This window comes from Strongylocentrotus purpuratus, unplaced genomic scaffold (genome assembly GCF_000002235.5).
Source record: "Strongylocentrotus purpuratus isolate Spur 01 unplaced genomic scaffold, Spur_5.0 spur5_scaffold_3, whole genome shotgun sequence".
NCBI lineage: Eukaryota > Metazoa > Echinodermata > Echinoidea > Camarodonta > Strongylocentrotidae > Strongylocentrotus > Strongylocentrotus purpuratus.
Genome location: NW_022145609.1, coordinates 36,703,061 through 36,723,755, shown reverse-complemented (window position 1 = coordinate 36,723,755; position 20,695 = coordinate 36,703,061). Strand labels below are relative to the sequence as shown.

The following is a 20,695-nucleotide window of genomic DNA, read 5'->3' as shown; positions in this document are numbered from 1 at the left end:
TTTTCACCTCTGATAAGTGCCCCTTTTTTACACGTGCCCCTTCTCCTTTCTCATAAGTACCATATTTCCTTCGGTTAAGTGCCTCTTTCCTTTTTTTTTTTATTAGAGCCCCTTTCCATTTTTCAAAATGCCCCTCTTAACATCTGATAAATACCCCTATTAAAATCTGATATGTGCCCTTTTCCTTCAACAGATTCCCCATTTCCACTTCCATTCTCACAAGTGCCTTTTTTCATCTCTGTTGAGTGTCTCTTTTTAGGTGCAAGAAGTGCCCTTTTCAACTCTGATAATTGCCAACTTTTCCTTTCTCCATAATATGCACGCCCGAGTCATCAAGGCGAATAAGAGCCCATTTTTCGTTAAAAAATCGCATAGGAGGGGTGCACCAGCATTCGCTCGCATTCACAGTTGTTATAGTATAAAAGAACTTTTCAGTCGTTCTTCATTAGATTGTGCTAAATACTCATCAGGGTTTGTCTTATGTCTTCTTTATAAGATGTAAGTTTTTGCACTGGGACTTCACAAATCTTTCAAATTTTGCTAGCTCGCTTCGCTTTCTCGAAAATTAAAATTCAGACCACTACAGACCATCACACCCAACTGCAGAGTATGTTGCTTAGTTCAGCAGTATCTTGTACCACGTAAAGAAAAAAAATACTGATATCATCCCTAGTAGCGTAATCACAATCATGATGATGTAGGGGTATATACCAATGTCTAAAAATAATTTAATGTTTTTTCCCTTTGTAGGAGCCCCTTTTTCAGAAAGTGCCCTTTTTTGTTGGTGCACCCCTCCTATTTTGGAAGACGCTCCGCGGCCCCCTGCACTATATTACTTGGTTGTGATGCGGATTTAGTTCTGACCCTTCAAAGTTTTTGTTCATTACGCCACTTGTCTGGTACGTAAATTGGCCCGGAGCCATTGCCGCAGGAGCATTTGTCGAACAACCCTCCCATTCTTTATCTGTATTTTCGTGCATCACTTTGTTAATTGAGTTATAGCTTGGCCATTTTTTCAAATATGAATTTTAATAAATTTGTACATCATATTGTTTATCTTTCTTTTTTTGGTATCATGCATAAATTCCTTGTAATTCATATGGTTTCTTAATAAATACATTTTCAATTCAATTTGATGAATTAAAAATATCGGCTGCTTTTCGGTAACATTCAAAACTATAGCTCCGCATTAATCTCGAAACTACGCTATGACTTTCGAGTTCGTTTTGGGACACAGTAAGGTTTAGAAATTACCTCGGGCAATAGTTCTAATTGCGCGTATCAAAGCAGGCATTGTTTTTGTATTATTTGATCGTATTTCTGATTGCATTTTATACAGACAGCCTAGTAGCTAAAAGTTTTCTATTTGTTGCCTTGTTTTAGAATAAATGAATGGATCAATCAATCAGTCAATCAAACGAACCTTCTCACTAGTCAATGTCTAGTCTTTTTACTACAGTATTCATCTCAAATTGATCACTCTTTTACTCGCATGTCTAAAATGTTCCTCGTAAACTCATGGATCATCCATTATTGGCTTGATAGCACTACCAATGCTACACATACACACACACAGACGCACACACATACGCACGCACGCACACACACGTACACGCACACGCACACACATACACACACAAATTAAAAGCTCCGTCATGAAAGACATCAGATACCAAAGAAAAATTTGTTTAAAATATCTTTATTACAGTATCACTGAATATTGGAATCCATAAGATTTAAAGTAGTAAAATCAAAGTAAAAGAGAGATTTGGATTGGTCAAGACTGTTCCGTACGTCATTCCATTCTGATCCGGGATTGGTCAACTGCTGCTATCAGAGAGTTTACATGCTATCTCCATTTCCGGCGCCTGCAAAATAGAATAAAGGAAGAACATGACGGATGTATATGCCTTCTTGGTCCGTGATACATATCATGGTCACAATGTCTCTCTACCCAGGTGTAGTAAATGGATACCCGATTAGAACTCACAAGAGTTTCCCTCTATAGGGCAGATGAGCTTATAATGTCATATAAAGTTAAAATGTTGTGCTATTATAACTCGTATTCATTATTTTGGGGAAAAGATAACTGTGACCATATTTGGCCTTTCAACGTTCATTGGAAATGACTCAATTTAACATGTTATCCAAGAGACAGTGTGCGCAATGTTAACTCTGGCTATCATCATTATTATTGTTATTATTGTAATAATTATTAGTAGTAATAGTAGTAGTTGTTGTAGTATAGTGTAATAGTAGGACATCAACCTTTCCGTTCCAAAACAATAAAAAGCTTGTTGAACTTAAGAGTGAACGAAACGAGCAAATGTTTGGACTTCACACCAAGAAGTTGAGGCTTTTTCAGATATTACGCGGTAAAACGCCGCAAAAAGAAGAGAAATAAAAACAAAGAAATCATGCCGCGATTTTTAATTGTGAGTAAATGGTAATTGAGCTCATCAGGCCTGTGAGGAAATGTGAGTCTTATTACACTTTATGTCATCACTAAAAAAGAACTACCGCTGCAGTTTATGTGAGAAAGGGTTTATTAGGCTTCAAACTTACCGCTACAGAAGACGACTGCGCCACCACGCCTGTTGCACCAGCATTCCATGCCGAATTGCATGCAGGCTGAAAGGGAACAGAGAGGACATGATATATTTCTTAAAGGTTGCCAATACAAGAGAACTTGTAGTATTCATTCATGCAAAACAGTCATGACAATGATTTGAGGGGAGATGTTCTGACGCCTCTTAATTGTATTCAAGATATCATGCCAGTCGAAAGATCCTTTAAACTATATACTAACACTGATCTGTTTACAGAAATAAATTCCCAAAGAGGGAAATCATTTCATTACTGTTTTTATTCAAATTCCATTGGGGCTCACACGTTCCTGTTTTCCTCATGCTACTCATTAACAATATATACGCTAGGATTCGATTTGTTGGTTGCACATACGGTTTATTTTGTATGATAAGAAATCTTTTTTTTCAAGTGTCTTATTTTTGTTGTAGATTTAAGAGGGTGGAAGGGCACAAATTCAAAGTTTAATGGTAAATATACTCACTCTTGTACTTCTTTAGATTACGTCCCATACCCCTCTTCTCGGTCTCAAAGAACTCAAGGGTGTCGTCGTTGAGCTCGTAATCAGCGATGACGGCGACGATGAGGGCACAAGCCAGAACGAAGAACAGAGCCTTGCCCATTTTGATTGGTGGTTTGGTTTTTATATAATCTGCGTAGTAAAAAAGAGATACATTTTTGCAATTCCATAATTATAAAGTATTTGGTTTCGAAAGTTGCGTAAATAGTATACCTATACAAGAAATTCAATTGAGGTTCTCGGTAGCGGTTCATGTGCAAGGTTTGTTCGTGATAAAAAAAATCAAAGGAAATCAAAAGCCTATGATCAGATTAGCGTGTGCGCGTCCGTCAAACGGGCAACTGGCCGGAATGTTCCAAAGGGTTTGAAGAATGTGCACTGTAATTCGCAGCATCGATCGTACCCTGTCATCTTTCATGTTTTGAATTGCGCAGATCCTTGAAACACGTTGGTCTCTTTGCCAATCCGCTGGGATTAAGATGTCCATTCTTCACAGGGGCCCCACTCACAAGCATTGCTTTTTAGGGTCTCAATTTGGATCATGTTTGTTCGTCATGATTACTATGCAATGTGTTTCTTAATAAACTGAACTGAGAGTCTGGTGACCGGGGTTATAATAACGCAAAAGCTCTTGATTGGTTACGCTGTACCTGGTAAAGCGCTATATAAGAAACGGTTATTACGAAATGTTAGGTCAAAGGTAAATACCGTACTGTATAGTATTTTACTGTTTTGACAACAAATGGGCTTTGCGAACTCGCCCGTTTAAAAAAAAATTGTTTATGAATGCAAAAGTATTAAACATTAACTTACCTTGAGAAGAGCAGGAATATCTGGAATATCTCTGTGATCTGCAACTGAATGACGTTGTCCACAAGACACTCTGTATTTATAGGATTTCAGTCTCTTCAGCACCGTAATAATTTAGTGTTGAATAACATATTTTTTTAAACGAAATGTCACACCCTATTAATTCAGCTAAACTAACTAGGTTGACAGTCTTCATTTAAATATGTCTAACAGCAGGAGTAGCGGTAAAGTGAGGTCAATGTGCGATACACATGCCACAGATGGCGTCATCGAAAGCTTCGGTCAGAATTGTGACTAATATAAGTCTATATTTAGGTTAAAGGGTTAAATGCTTGGGCAACCAGATATCGATTAATTGAACCCAAACTACTTTCGTTCAAGTTCTGGACATGCCCCACATTTTCTGATCTCCGAGAATTTCAACACAAAATTATAAATGATAACATGGAAGTCAAAATGTGTTAAGTTTTATATTTAGTAAAGACTTTGATTACTCGTTTACCAGTCAAACACACTGATGATTCTGTGTAACAAGCCCTGAAAAATATATTATTTTCAAAAGAAATTACGGATATCCAATCTATACGATTTTCAATAAATACTTTATTCGTATGAAGGTGTGGAGTGAACGAGTTTGAACTTAATCTTAAACTACTTAGTTTTCTGGCATAAGCCAGGGTCATCGTCACCTTTTGCCTTCTGTGTTAATATTTACTTCGACATAAGGCTTTCTCAGCCAGAGGCCATTTTGCTTGAAGCCCACCTTCCGTGAGTGACAAGAAAAAAGAATATCATTTACAGAGTCGTGTCCCTTCATCATGGGTGTCGATCCTTACGTAATACCTATTCATCAGGGGGGATGAATGAATAGATCACCCCCCCCCTGATGAATAGGTATCAGTTACAGATCGACACCCATGCCCTTCATCTATTTTCGCTTAGCTTCTCATGCAGAGAGACAACGTGCATTCTTTTCATGAAACGAAAAACAGAAGATGGTTGAAGCCTGATAGATTGGAGGAAGCTTGTAAGCTCAAGCATATAAGCTTATTAGTTGATTTCTAAAAAGTTTATATCAATGGTCACACTTCGGATACTATGTTTCTTGTTTTTACACCGAGATGTAACCCTGTGTTTTGTTTTTATTAGTTTATATGAATACTTAATGATGCAATCATGCAAATTCAGTGTTATAAGGATGAGTAAAATAAAAGATATGCTTAGCCGTGGTGAATGAGATCAAATAGTTGTTATCAATATCTTTGTCATTATTCATTATTATTAAAAAAATCATTATCACCATAATCGTTATTAAAGCTATAATTATCATTAGTATTATTTTTACTATTATTACTAAAATTATATCATTACGCATAAAAGGAAACGGGATGCCCTCTATGACGCCCGCTTCAAATTGAAGGGAAATCTTGACCACAAAGGTGTTTTTATTAATGAGGATTTAACATCCATGCGCTACGCCCTCTTGATGGCAGCAAAAAAGGCCCCACTGGTGAAAGGTGTTTCATCCAAACATGGATCAATTGTGTGCAAGATGACTGACAATAGCCATATGGTGCTTCACACCCCGGATGACCTCTTCAATGTAGGCCTGGATGATGTCAACTACCGAGATTTCCAGCTTCATCTCATTGATTAATCCTGGTTAAGATGTTTCTGAATAATATGTCCTATATAACCAATAAATGGAAAACGAAGGCTCTAACTTTGAAGTTTCTTCCTACAATTTATGTCCAGAGACATTTGATAAAGGTTTAGGAAAACTCTTTTCGAACTCATTAAGTTTGTCTCATGTGAACATTCGGTCACTGCAGAAAAATTATGATGAATTATCCCTTCTTTATGATAACTTAGATTCTAAATTTGACTTAATTTGCTTATCAGAAGTTTGGAATGTGTCTAACATGTCACTACTGGGTTTACCAGGATATACCTAGGAGGTTAAGTGTAGAAAAGATTCAAGGGGAGGGGGAGTAGGGGCATATATTCTTTCATCTCTAAAATATTCCACTCTAAATTTTGAAGTATCACATGCAGAAAGCCTTTGGCTTGAAATGTATATTGTCAAGAGAAGAGTAATTGTGGGTATAATATACAGAAAACCAAACACTGATGTGGATGAGTTCCAAGATAGTTTGTTGAATGTTATTTCACATCTGAAAATTGACAAGGTAGATTGCATTTTGATGGGAGACTTTAACATCAATCTTTTAGATACTGATCAGAAGGTCGAAAAATTCCAAACTGCATTGCATTGTTTAGGATTAGAGCAATTAATTACAACCCCCACAAGGGTTACAAAACTGACTTCTTCTTTGATCGATCATGCATATACTAATGTAAATTCTTCAAAAATTCATGCAGGTGTAATAGAAACTGATATATCTGACCATTTTCCTATCTTTGTAATTTTTGAGCATTGTACAGTTACTAGTAATGACACGTGTTGTAGGAGAACTACTACCCGTAGCTTTAAAAATTATGAAGATAAAAAGCTTCAGGAAGAATTATCAAAAGCAAGATGGGATTTTGTTTTCAGACAAGAAGACGTGAATAAAGCATATGACATGTTTTACAAGTTATATCAAGAGATATGTGATAAAAATGCACCAATCGTAACACAAAGACCAACCAGAAATAAAAATACTGCCAAAAAACCATGGATAACTAAAGGTATACTGAAGTCAATACGCAAAAAACAGAATTTGTATTGTAAGTATAAAAGATCAAATTTTAATTCACTATCTGGAGATAGATATAAAAAATTTAGGAATATTCTTACTTTAGTTATAAAAAATGCCAAGCGTAATTATTATAGTGATATTTTAAAACAAAACCGGCACGACACCAGAAAAACATGGCAGACTATACATGAGTTATTGTGTGGTAAAAAAGTGTCAGGAAAGGGTACCGACATTGAAAAATTGACTATTCATAAAAACGGTGGGAGTAGGGTGATAACAGATGATCATGAGATTGCTTCTGAATTTAATAAGTTCTTTGTTGATATTGGAAAAAACCTGGCAGATAAAATACCACAGAATGATGCAGATTACACTGCATATTTAGGACCTAAGCTGAGTAAAACTCTCTTTTGGAAACCAGTGACTGAAAAAGAAATTGAGAATCACATTTCTGCCTTAGATGTTAACAAGTCATGTGGGTATGATAACATATCAGCGCGACTGCTTAGAGATGCAAGTCACTTTATTAGTTTACCATTATCTCACATATTTAATTTGTCTTTACAGGAAGGCAAATTTCCTAATGCCTTAAAAATAGCAAAAGTAACACCAATTTACAAGAAAGGGCCAAAAAACATCCCAGGAAACTACAGGCCAATTTCTGTATTACCAGTACTTGGAAAAATCTTTGAAAAAATAGTAAATAGTCGGTTGATGGATTTCTTAGATGTGAACAATGTGCTGCAGCAACATCAGTATGGCTTCCGGAAGAAATACAGTACAAAGTTATCTGTTGTTAATTTGTCAAATGCATTATTGAAATCAATAGATGAGGGAAAACTAACTATTGGTGTGTTCATTGATTTTCAGAAGGCTTTTGATACTATAAACCATGACATTCTAATTAGTAAATTATCTCATTACGGAATACGTGGCATTGCGCTCCAGTGGTTCGCAGATTACCTCAGCAATAGATTTCAGTTTGTGAAATACCGGGAAACAATGTCTCAATATTTTAAAACATCATGCGGTGTTCCACAGGGATCTGTTCTAGGCCCAACTCTTTTTCTCATTTATATAAATGATTTGCCAAACTCTACAAAATTTTTCAACTTCAGGTTATTTGCTGATGATTCAAACTTGTTCCATACCTTTAAGACTGGTCAGAAAGATATTGATATGAATGAGGTGAATACGGATTTGAATAAGGTCCAGCAGTGGTGTTATGCCAACAAAGTCACAATTAATCTAAGCAAATCAAATTATATGATAATAAAGGGCAAAAGGAGATCTGTCCAAGTAAAAGGTGCTCTTGAAATATCTGGATCTAAATTACTTGAAGTAGATAAGGCAACTTTTGTAGGACTACAAATTGATAAGCATCTCACATGGATTGAACATATAAAATTGGTAAATCGAAATATTCGTTCAAAAGTCGGAATTTTGTTCAGAATAAGGCATTATGTCCCACAGAACATTTTAGTGCTATTATACAAAGCGTTAATCCAGCCACATATTTTGTATGGAATTGAAGTATGGGGAACCACATACAAAACCAACTTGAATTGTATTTTCCTTACCCAGAAAATGGCAATGAGAGCGATAACTTTTAGCCCAAGAGGTACCCATTCGGAACCCTTGTTCCAAAAGATAAAAGTTTTAAATATTTACAATCTTCATTTCCTATCCGTCTCAACCTTCATCTATGACTTATTAAATGGCAATCTTCCTCACTCCTTAATTGAATACTGTCAGGTAATAGAGCACAGGTATGGCACAAGGGGCAAAGAACAAGGACAACTATATCTGCCTAAATGCAAAACCACACAAGGTCAATTTTCGACATCATTTATGGGCGTGAAAATATGGAATAGTATACCATACGATTTAAGAGGAATACGATCTAAAAATGCTTTTCGGAAGGGGTTAACGAAACATCTAAATACTTTGAGTTAAACAAAAATTAAAACTTCTTAAAATGGCAAAAATAAATCTCAGATTAGAGAATTTCTAAAAAGATCACTAGATAATGATATATTTTTTATTTACTGTATGTTTGGTATTGATACGGAAGTCGACACACATTTGACTTCCATGTATATTAAGTAAGGAATATTTCTAAAGGACAATTCTATTTCTTTGTTTACTTATATAGTTTATGTTACATGTATATAATGTAGTATAGTAAAAAAAAAAAAAAAATTAAAAAAAAAATAGTTTTAAAATTCTTGCCAAAGACAGGGAACCAGACTCGACTAGCACTTGTGCTAACTTCTGGTACCCCCTTTAACAACAAAAGTGTACACATAATATTTTATTCCATTTGTATACGACATACTTTGTAAAACAATATTTATATTATTCATGTGTAATGTTATCGATCTTGTGTTATATTGTTATATTTTATGTAATCATGCTTGATACATTGTGTTTTACTTGTTATTATTTTTGTTGTTAATAAACTCAAACTCAAACTCAAACTCAAATATCATTTTATTATTAGTAGTAGTAGAAGTGTTATTTTTACCATTATTCTGAATCGCAACATTTATCAATCAATTTAATAACTTATTCCATATTCATACGGAAAACCATGTTCTTTTACCAATAGTAATGCTTTTCATTGAGGACCTGTTTAGTAAATATTCAATAACATTCATGAATATAAATTTATAAGAGGGAATTAACACACAACAAAATATATAAATAAACTCGTATTATTCTAGAATGTAAATTTTGGTTAATGGCGGCAGTAATTATTAATTTTCCTAGTTTACTTATTTTGATTTTTGTCAACAATGTAAAGAAGTCGAATCATCAGTGTTGGAAAATCACAACATTCATAAACTTTCATGAACTTTATCTACCCATGCACCTATTGTATTTACAAGCTGACTCATGGAAGCTCTCGATGGCGCCACATACGTCAGACGTATAGGACATTAACCTCATTTAGCATGCTTAGATCATGCTAAATGAAGAAACACGGAGTGAAGAGCTAATTATTGATGTCGAATTAATAGGGCAAGATAATTGTTATGAAAGAATCTAAATAGGGCCTGTTTTATTCAACACAATCCTAATACAGTACCGACCCTGTTTGAATTCATATATAAATATAGACCGTTTTAGATCGGATGTTGTTTAGTGGCAGATCGCAGAAACAATCAAGATTCTTTTCGTAATCCGCCATAAGAATCAAGTTAATAAGATGACGTCATATCCCTCATGACTATTTCCTCGATTATATATCATGTTTTAGAATTATATTTAATCAATAACTATGGAGGACAATGAAAACAAATTCTATATCCATGATTCTAAGTTAAATTGAGGCCCGTGTATCGGCCTCCCTGCGTCTATCTTCGACGGAATTTCACAGAAATTTCCTACGTCAGACACACGGTCTGCAATTTTTTTGTATTGGCGCACAGACGCATGTTCACAAAAGAGCCTATTGGAGTGTGTTGGACGTGTGCAATATTCTTTGGTCTGTATGTTGCCAGGTTTTTTTCCTGATGAATGCTTGTGACATGTGCAGTCTTTGTATTCATGAAAACATGGCAATAGCTTCTTGCGAACTTCGCACGGGCTTCTGGCAGTGACTTCAAAGAGCAATGTGCCGCATGAGGAGCCGTAAAACATCGGCCAGCAGTCGTATGGCACCTGACCTGACGGGAGTTGTACGCTCACCTCAATGGTTCTTGCAGGTGCGAGGCGGGTATGTGATTAAAGGACCGCACAAGACGCTCGCGAGGAATCGTAAACAAAGATGTGGTACCCTTTGAATACCAGCTGCATTATGCCAGTGCAGCTAAAGATGGGCTATCCAGCCGTCTGTTACTCTAGTTTTGTTTATTTCGTTGTAAGTTCATTCGTTCTTCTTAATATTGTTTTTCAATTTAATGGCATATAATTTTCTTGCTTATGTCGACTGTTTGATGTGTATTTGTTTGAAAAATTATGTTACATTTTGTTATATTGAAATATAAAAAAAAAACAGACGTGCGAATAGAAGGATTTGGCCTCCGACCCAAAGGCGGCTGTGGGCAAGCATTCGGGAAAAGGAGCACGGTGAGTTGGGATCAAACACTGCACGATATCCCACCATTCTGCAACAAAAGACCTAGGCGAAAAGATTATGATATTGAACTTCTCTGCTTCTTTCGGTGCACTTTCGACACAATCACCTCTGGCTGAGAGTGCCTTATGCCAAAGTAGACGTAACTCAGACATTAGAGACAATATTGCTGACCTTGACTTTGAGCCAGGAACTGTCAGATAAATGTTCAATAGACTATTATCTTGCTTCCCGGTAAAAATTGTTACGCCCCATAACAAATTGGTTTCTTTTTCATCAAAAACAAGCCGCTGATTAATAATTTAAAAAAATGTATTACAAAATCTTGATGGAGCCACAAGTGGCAAATATACAGTATGTATTCATTGACTTTTTATTCTGTGAGAATGATTTTCATGATAAACGTAAAAATAATACAAATATTATGGACCTGCTTCTATGCTCTAAGTTAGTGCTTGCAGTTGGTTTTGGTATATGGGTTAGAGTTGGGTATGGTGTTTGGTGTGTAGTTAAAGTTAAGCCTACGGTAAGTAAATTGACGTGAAGCCATTGTCGCAGGGGCATGTTTCGAACAACCCTCTCATTCTTTTTCTCCAGATGTGTGCATCTCTTTGTTTAGTTTGTTATTTCATGGCCGTTTTTGTAACTATGAATGTAAATCAAAGTGTATATCAAATTGTCAATTATTCTGTGTTTTTTTTTCGTATCATGCATGTATTTCTTGCAATTCAGCTGCAATCTGATTTCTTAATAAATACCTTTCAAATTCAATTCAATTAAACAAAACACATAACGAGTGCTTTTTCGGATCCCAGGTAAAACTATAGCTCTGCGGTGATCTCGAAGCAACACTATGACCATCGACTACGTCTTGGGTCACAGTACGGCTTCGAGATCACCTTGGGCAATAATTTAAACCGTTCCTCAAGGCAGTCAATATTTGCATGTATGTGATTGTATATCTGATTGTATTTCCTACACGGCAAATTGGTAAAAGAGGCTAGTAGCAGAACTTGTTAGTTTCCTTGTTTAGAGTAGATCAGTGGATCAATCAATCAGTCAGTCAATCAATCAATCAATCGAACCGTCTCACTAGTCAACGTCTAGTCTGTTTATTACAATTTTCATCTCAGGTTGCTCACTCTTTCACTCTTATGTCTCCAATATTCCTCATGAACTCATGGATCATCCATTATTGGCTTGGTAGCAGCACCAATGCTACACACACACACTACCGCACACACAAACTTTCACACACAAACACACACCACCACACACACACACACACGCACACACACGCACACATTAAAAACTCCGTCATGAAATATCAGATACGAAAGAAAAACTTGTTTAAAATAGTTTTATTACAGTTTCACGGAATGTTGAAATCCATGAGATTTAAAGTTAGAAAATCAAAGAAAAAGAGAGAATGTGAATGGTCAAAACTGTTCCGTACGTCATTCCTTTCTGATCCGGGATTGGTCAACGGATGCTATCAGAGAGTTTACATGTTATCTCCATTTCCGGCGCCTGCAAAATAGAATAAAGGAAGAAGTCCGTGGTATATATTATATTCACATTGGATCTTTCCACCCAGTAGAAGTGAGTGGTGACCTGGTAAGGTCTCACAAGAGTGCCTATTATAGGGCAGATGGGCTTATCAAGTCAGATAAAGGCAATATGTTGTTTTATTATTATTTTTATGAATTATTGGGGGAGATGAGACCACCGGGTCTCTCCTCCCGAGATAACTTATTATCATCACTTGTCTTGCATCGGAGTTTCCTCCTACTCTTATTTTAATAGATTAAAGGGTTCTTAACGTACAAAGGAAAGGACTCCCCTACACACGGGACCTAAATTTAATATGCTATTCGACAGACGAAGTGTATCTCAAGCATCCCTTGATAGGAACAATTACTCAATGTAACTGTGGCTACCATCAGTACTACTATTATTATTAGTAGTAGTAGTAGTAGTAGCAGTCGTTGTAGAAGTATAGTAGTACATGTAGTAGGACCAACCTTGCAGTTATTTACTATAAAGCTGGTAGAACTTACCGCTACAGAAGACGACTGAACCACTACGCCTGTTGCACCAGCATTCCATGCCAAATTGTTGGCAGGCTGAAGGGAACAGAGAGGACATGATATATTTTTTAAAGGTTGCCAATACAAGAGAACTTGTAATAATCATTCATTCAATACAAGCATGACAATGATTTGGGAGGATATATTAGAAGCTTTCACTTTTATGTTCTGACGCCTCTTAATTGAATTCACGATATCATGCCAATCGGAAAAATCCTTTAAACTATATATCAACACTGTACTGTTTACAGGAAGAAATTCTCAAAGTAAGATATTAATTCATTACTGTTATTCTTGAAATTCCAGTTTTCCTTGTGTTATTCAATAAAAATGCATACGCTAGGATTTGATTTGATGGTTGCGCAAAGGCTTTATTTTTATGAAAAGAATCCCTTTTTTCTTCGTCAAGTTTCTTGTGTTTCTTCTAGATTTAAGAGGGTGGAAGGGCACAAATTCAAATTTTAATGGCTAGATATACTCACCCTTGTACTTCTTGAGACTCCGTCCCATACCCCTCTTCTCGGTCTCAAAGAGATCAAGGGTGTCGTCGTTGAACTCGTAATCAGCGATGACGGCGACGATGAGGGCACAAGCCAGAACGAAGAACAGAGCCTTGCCCATTTTGATTGGTGAGTTGGTTTTTAGATAATCTGTTGTGTAAATGAGACATGAGTTTATAAATTCAATTATCATGTAGTAATCGGTTTCGAAAGTTATGTATAGAATATACCTAAACAAGAAATTAAATTGAGGTTTATTTTAGCACTTTATACGGAAGCCTCTCCCTGATACAAATTGAAATCAAAGCACGTCCACGATCAATAATCGCTTTCATATCTCTCTCTCTCTCTCATGCATCTTTGTCTTCTTTCTAGTTCATCCTTCCTATCTCCCTATTTTCCCTGATCTCAAGACCAGTTCTCGAAGCCAAAAATGTTCATGAATGATGCTATGCTTAGAAAGACTTTGATTACTCGTTTACCAGTCTTTCAAAAGATACCGTACGTAGAGGTGTCGTAGTTGAGTGGTCTAATCATTTTCCTGGAAATCGTGGGTTCGACATTGATGCAAGGTATTTTATCTACATTGGTCCTCTCCGTCCAGTTGTTAAATGGGTACCATGTCGGAACCGAACAGCAATGTGATAAAATCGGAGTAGTAATGTGCTCGCCCGTCAGACGGGTGACTAGCTGGAATGCTTCCAATGGAGTGGAGAGTGTACAGTGTAACCAAAAACCGGTTTAAAGAATCGTTTACGAATGCAAAAAGACATTTGACTTACCTTGAGAGGAGCAGGAATATCTTGAATATCTCTGTGATCTGCAACTGAATGATGTTGTCCACAAGACACTCTGTATTTATAGGAATTCAACCTCTAACAGCACCGTAATGATATCGTGTTTGAATAACATGTTTTTTTTAAAACCAAATGTCACACCCTATTAATTCAGCTTAACTAAGAAGGTCAGCTGTATGGGATTCTTCATTTAAACATGTCTAACAGCAGGAGTAGTGGGGAAGTGATGCCAATGTTTTTCTTATGAAGGTTTGTAGTAAACGAGCTTGAACTTCAGCTTGATTTACCTGTTATATCTTTTTCCAGGGCCATCGTCACCTTTCGCCTTCTGTGTTAACATTTATTTCAACATAAGGCGTTCTCAGCCAGAGACCATGTTGCTTGAAGCCCAACTTCCGTGTATGACAAGAGAGAGGAACGCAATCACAAAGTACAGTCTCTTCATTTAGTTTCGCTTAGCTTATCATGCAGATAGACATCATGCAATCTCTTCATGAAACATAAAAACAGAAGATGAATAAATTGTGATTGATTAGAGGAAAGTTTGTAAGATCAAGCACATACGCATATTTATCAAAAGTCACACCTCGGATTCTGTATTCTTGCCACCGGCTGCGTGGCAGTATGCTTTACTGAACATAAATGATCATATACAACAAGTTGATTCAAGATGTAATGATTTAATCTAATAATAAAACTGAAAGAAACCAAGATTACATAAAAACCACTTTTTATGACTTTACAAACGACTGACACAAGAAAAGAGATTGTTCTTCATATAGAACAGGCGCGGATCCAGGATTTTCCAATAGGGGGGGGGGGGGCCGGAAAATTGCGCAGACCGTTTTTCAACTCAACATACCAATACTGACAAGGTCATATTAGAAGCACCATACCGGTATTTTTTTTTGACATTTTCATCGGGGGGGGGGGGGGTGGTGGCTGAAGCCTCTTGCCCGAAAAAGTGATTTTCTGGTTTCACAATTCGGCTAGTAACCGAAGCGAGCGAGCAAAAATTTGAGGATAATATGTATTTTGTGAAAGTGTTATTTATAACCAAAATATACGAGAAAAGATATAACAAATTCTTATTCGGGCAATTATTTTGGCAAATTATTAGAGAAAGAAGAGGATTCGTTGTACCATTCTCGACTCCTAATCATTGTCTGAATTCATTTTCCATACCCCCTCCCGCGCGAAGCGCGGAAGCTTTGACGTTTCATTAAATCATTAGAGAAAGAGTACCGTTCTCGACTTTTAATCCTTGTCTGAATTGAGTCCCCCCCCCCCAACCTCTCCCGCGCAAAGCGCGGAAGCTTTGACGTTTCATTAAATTATTAGAGAAAAAAGACGATTCGTTGTACCGTTCTCGATTCTTAATCATTGTCTGAATTCAGTTTCCATACCCCCTCCCGCGCGAAGCGCGGAAGCTTTGAGGTTTCATTAAATTATTAGAGAAAAAAGACGATTCGTTGTACCGTTCTCGATTCTTAATCATTGTCTGAATTCAGTTTCCATACCCCTTCCCGTGCGAAGCGCGGAAGCTTTGACGTTTCATTAAATCATTAGAGAAAGAGTACCGTTCTCGACTCTTAATCCTTGTCTGAATTGAGTTTCCCCCCCCCCCCCCCCTCTCTCGCGCGAAGCGCAGAAGCTTTGACGTTTCATTGAATTATTAGAGAAAGAAGATGATTTGTTGTACCATTCTCGGTTCTTAATCATTGTCTGAATTCAGTTTTCCCCCTCCCGCGCGAAGCGCTGAAGCATTGACCTTTCATAGTTTAATGAAATTATTAGAGAAAGAAGATAATTCGTTGTACCGTTCTCGATTCTTAATCATTGTCTGAATTCAGTTTCCATACCCCCTCCCGCGCGAAGCGCGGAAGCTTTGAGGTTTCATTAAATTATTAGAGAAAAAAGACGATTCGTTGTACCGTTCTCGATTCTTAATCATTGTCTGAATTCAGTTTCCATACCCCTTCCCGTGCGAAGCGCGGAAGCTTTGACGTTTCATTAAATCATTAGAGAAAGAGTACCGTTCTCGACTCTTAATCCTTGTCTGAATTGAGTTTCCCCCCCCCCCCCTCTCTCGCGCGAAGCGCAGAAGCTTTGACGTTTCATTGAATTATTAGAGAAAGAAGATGATTTGTTGTACCATTCTCGGTTCTTAATCATTGTCTGAATTCAGTTTTCCCCCTCCCGCGCGAAGCGCTGAAGCATTGACCTTTCATAGTTTAATGAAATTATTAGAGAAAGAAGATAATTCGTTGTACCGTTCTCGATTCTTAATCATTGTCTGAATTCATTTTCCATACCCCCTCCCGCGCGAAGCGCCGAAGCTTTGACGTTTCATTAAATCATTAGAGAAAGAGTACCGTTCTCGATTCTTAATCATTGTCTGAATTGAGTTTCCATACCCCCTCCGCGCGAAGCGTGGAAGCTTTGACGTTTCATTAAATCATTAGAGAAAGAGTATCGTTCTCGACTCTTAATCCTTGTCTGAATTGAGTCCCCCCTTCCCTCTCCCGCGCGAAGCGCGGAAGCTTTGACGTTTCATTAAATTATTAGAGAAAGAAGACGATTTGTTGTACCGTTCTCGATTCTTAATCATTGTCTGAATTCGGTTTCCATACCCCCTGCCGCGCGAAGCGCGGAAGCTTTGACGTTTCATTAAATCATTATAGAAAAAGTACCGTTCTCGACTCTTTATCCTTGTCTGAATTGAGTTCCCCCCTCTCCCGCGTGAAGCGCAAAAGCTTAACGTTTCATTAAATTATTAGAGAAAGAAGACGATTCGTTGTACCGTTCTCGATTCTTAATCATTGTCTGAATTCAGTTTCCATACCCCCTCCGCGCGAAGCGCGGAAGCTTTGACGTTTCATTGAATTATTAGAGAAAGAAGATGATTCGTTGTTCCATTCTCGACTCTAAATCCTTGTCTGAATTCAGTTTTCCTCCTCCTTTTCCGCGCGTAGCGCGTAAGCTTCTGACGCTTTATTAAATTATGAGAGAAACAAGATGATTCGTTGTCCCATTCTCGATTCTTAATCCTTGTTTGAATACATTTTCCCCCTTCCGCGCGAGGCGGGGAAGCTTTGAACTTTCATATTTTAATGAAAATATTAGAGAAAGAAGATAGTTCGTTGTTCCATTCCCGACTCTTAATCCTTTTCTGAATTCAGTTTCCCCCTCCAGCGCAAAGCGCAGAAGCTTAACGTTTCATTAAATTATTAGAGAAAGAAGATGATTTGTTGTACCGTTTTAGACTTGTCAAAAATGTTTCTTTGTCCTATGTCCTCTTACTGCCCCTACCGCCCTAGCTACGCATGCTTTAAAGGGAAAATGAAACAATCATGATTGTGATAGCATACAATTAGGTCAGTAGAAATGAAAGGGGAAAAAAGATCTATTTATACACTAACTATGAAATATTCGCGACCGGGAGCGTCATATCTTAGTTTTGTGTTTAATATCGGGCGAGAGCCGGGGCGTAGCGACCAAGCGAGATTTTGCAATGTAGAATGCTGAAATTATGCATTCTAGAAAATCGTTTAGTCCAATATGTACGTTCTTTCCGCTACATGTATATTTCTTTCTAGCTATATATCTAAATTTCCGGGGGGACGTGTCCCTCTATCGGGCCCAGGATCGCCACCGCTGTCCATTTTCACTACCAACATGAGTTCAAATATAAGCAGAAGCGAGTTGTTATGAGCTGAATCCAAATGAAGGGCAACATGAGAGTTGTGAAGCGGCCCTACCGTTAATTTAAAATTTGACTGTTTAGTATATAGCTTCTATTTGAAAGACATCTAAAATATTGTGCCCTTTTCAATTTTTTTCAAAAAGCAGGGGCTGTTTGAATCCGTGGCTCGAGATTTTATGCGGCCGGCCCGGCCTCCTCTATTCAATAACGTTTCCCAAGCCTTCTGGAATGACCCCAAATCTCCCGATTACAGTTTTTCCCTTATTCGTCGTTACTGTCACTTAGCGCCATTTTCTTGTCTTTTCCCCTTTCTCACCCGACTTTTCTCTTCCCCTTCCCACCACCCCCCCCCCCCCCCCACCCACTCAGTGTTATCTAGGGTACGCGCATGTATGTTCCCTCTCTTACTTTGAAAGCACCCCTTTATCTTCGGTGTGTAAAGTCAGTGCGGGCCGGTTTTGTGTGTATTACGGGCCGGACTTTGTTGCGTGAAAAGTAACCCTTTATCGGAAATTTTGGGAACACAAAATTGGTTCCTCCGACCCTGGAGTGGGAGTGAGGTGGGGGGGGGGTGTATCTTTTTTTTTCTCTCTCTCTCTCTCTTCTTTCTTTTCTCTTCTCTTTTCTTTTCTCTTCTCCTTTCTTTTCTCTTCTCCTTTTTTTCTTCTCTTCTCCTTTCTTTTTTTTTCTCTTTTTTTTTTGCGCCGCCAATAGGGGGGGCCGCGGCCGTTTCGGCCCCCCCCTGGATCCGCCACTGTAGAAGACATTTGATACAATACAAATCAAACGGAGGCGTCATGGTATAGTTCATTCACTTATTTCTCAATCCAAGAGTTGAGGGTTCGAATCCCAGCCCCGCACCAATATCCTTTAGCGAGACAATACTCCACAGAGATGGATTCTAATGATGTAAATCAGAATTTGCCAATCTTCACACAGGCTGGCAATTGATGAAGTAATAATAATTGAAGGGCCCGCATGAAGAACAATATTAAAACTGACGTGGCTATTCTGGGTATTATTAATAATATACATTACATTCCAGTAACAAAGGACACAGAATTCGTTTTTGCGGTTACTTGAGATTTAAAAGAGGATGTTTTCTTGTTACCTGAATATCAACATCATGACAATAACAATAATTATAACACGAACTTTCCCAACTGAATATTAGAAGGATAAACCGTCGTCATACTTTCACTTTATATGTTACACTGCTATAATCGGGTATGTCGCTATTTGTAAAGACCGTTATTCATAATCAGAGAAGAGGGTCAGTATTCATAATATGAGGAGAGGGTCGCTATTCATAATAATGATGATAATAATAATAAAAACGTTACTTATAAAGCTCTTACCACCGAAGTCTCTAAGCGCTATAACAAACAAAATAGACGAATAAACAATTAAAACAAAACAAAAAAGTGCAAATACACCTTCAAATTATAATACATATGGAATACACATCAAAGTGAACAGAGTTAATTAATCATCGAAAGCGATTTTGAATAAATGTGTCTTAAGACTAGTTTTGAAAAAGTTAACAGTTAGACAGTTTTTGACATTTAAAGGTTGTCTGTTCCAAAGTTCGCTATTCACCAGGTTCATTATTCATAAGGATTATCATTCATAATACAAAATTAGGGTCACTATTCATAATACAAAATGAGGGTCACTATTTATAATAGGAGTAGAGGGTCACTATTCATAATACGAGAAGAGGTTTGCTATTCATAATGCTATGCGACTTAATTAATATTTTCCTATTGACATTACTGTTTACTAGGTTAATGATATATTTTTATTTTGCAAACGAGTATCATTTTTGTAACTGTTCTGTATAAATGTTATAAACGATGTAAATATGTTCATTCAGGGCCCCATGGAAGACCACTACTTGTTGGTGAATGGGCTACCCTGTCAAAAGATTAGAAATAAATAAATAAATACGAAATGAGGGTCGCTATTCATAATACAAGATGAGGGTCGCTATTCATAATAGGAGTAGAGGGTCGCTATTCATAATACGAAATAAGGGTCGCTATTCATAATACAAAATGAGCGTCGCTATTCATGATAGGAGTAGAGGGTCGCTATTCATACGAAGTAAGGGACGCTATTCATAATACGAGTAAAGGTTCGCTATTCATAATACGAAATGAGGGTCGCTATTCGCTATTAATATTTGTGGGGTCAAAGAGCCTAGTAGTAGAACTTGTTATTTTCCGTGTTTTGAATAAATGGGTGGATCAATCAATCAATCAATCAAACGAACCGTCTCACTAGTCAATGTTTAGTCTTTTTACTACAGTGTTCATCTCAGGTTGCTCACTCTTTTACTTGCATGTCTAAAATGTTCCTCGTAAACTCATGGATCATCCATTATGGGCTTGATAGCAACACCAATGCCACTCATACACACAAACACACACACACACACACGCACACACACGCACACACAATTAAAAGCTCCGTCATGAAAGACATTAGATACCAAAGAAAAATTTGTTTAAAATATCTTTATTACAGTATCACTGAATATTGGAATCCATAAGATTGAAAGTAAAGAAAATCAAAGAAAAAGAGAGATTGTGATTGGTCAAGACTGTTCCGTACGTCATTCCATTCTGATCCGGTATCGGTCTGCTGGTGCTATCAGAGAGTTTACATGCTATCTCCATTTCCGGCACCTGCAATAGAGAATAAAGGAAGAACATGACGGACGTAGATGCCTTCTAGTTTCGTGATACATATCATGGTTACAATGTCTCTCTACCCAGGTGCAGTAAATGGTTACCCAGTAAGAACTCCTCTTACAGGGCAGATGGGCTTATAATGTCAGATAAAAATAATAATATGTTGTATTATTATTACTGTTATCAATTATTTAGCGTCACCTGTGT

General features: G+C 37.3%; 1 long non-coding RNA gene across 1 annotated transcript; it reads right to left on the bottom strand.

Annotated features, from left to right (window-relative positions):
• Nucleotides 1-12,047: 12,047 nt before the first annotated feature.
• On the bottom strand, nucleotides 12,048-14,146 carry LOC115928872. Its single transcript, XR_004066264.1, has 4 exons — nucleotides 14,072-14,146; nucleotides 13,272-13,439; nucleotides 12,760-12,825; nucleotides 12,048-12,229 (listed from the first exon to the last, which is right to left on the bottom strand). It is a non-coding gene; the product is annotated as an uncharacterized LOC115928872 (long non-coding RNA).
• Nucleotides 14,147-20,695: the final 6,549 nt, after the last annotated feature.